Here is an 885-nt window from a genome sequence, read left to right on the forward strand (position 1 = left end):
TCTCTGAAGAGAGGACTACAGTCTCTGAAGAGAGGACTACAGTCTCTGAAGAGAGGACTACAGCCTCTGAAGAGAGGACTACAGGACTACAGTCTCTGAAGAGAGGACTACAGGACTACAGTCTCTGAAGAGAGGACTACAGAGGTTAATGGGGAATATTTAGGTGTAAAAGAAATGTGGTGATTGTTGCTTCAAATGAAGATGGACCATGTTTATTATGTTTTGTTAACCTCCATGGACCCTCCCCATCCGACTGGACTCCAGAAAGCGTTACCCTCTATTCCTGTCGTCTCTGTCATGGTTTTTTTGTAACATGTGTCTAAACATGAAAGTGCTGATGGAGTCGACTGAGCTGAAACCGGAGCTCCACCCAACGCCATGAAGGAACTGAAACAGGAAGTGAAAATGATCTCATGTGTTTTTATTTATTCTTTGTGTTGAAATAAAAAAAAACTTCTATTACTGTGAAGAGGAACAGAATATGTTGGCTCAGAGTTATATAATCTTTATTAAATATTAAGTTATTCTACAATCCATTAATCAGACGCTTCTATCCACAGTGAACATCAGAGAGTAAGAACGACACGAGCGAGGAGAGAGAGAAGAGGCGGCAGGAAGTGCAAACAGACAGCTTTAAGTCTGATTGGACACACAGGTGCTGACAGGAAGTGACCTGAGGCAGAGCACAGGTGCTGACAGGAAGTGACCAGAGGTGCTGACAGGAAGTGACCTGAGGCAGAGCATAGGTGCTGACAGGAAGTGACCTGAGGCAGAGCACAGTTACTGACAGGAAGTGACCAGAGGTGCTGACAGGAAGTGACCAGCTCTTCTTGAGAGTTCTAATCAGCATCAAAACCATTTTAAACATCTTTAAACGTATTTTCT

This window comes from Labrus bergylta, chromosome 2 (assembly GCF_963930695.1).
Source record: "Labrus bergylta chromosome 2, fLabBer1.1, whole genome shotgun sequence".
In the NCBI taxonomy this organism is placed as follows: domain Eukaryota; kingdom Metazoa; phylum Chordata; class Actinopteri; order Labriformes; family Labridae; genus Labrus; species Labrus bergylta.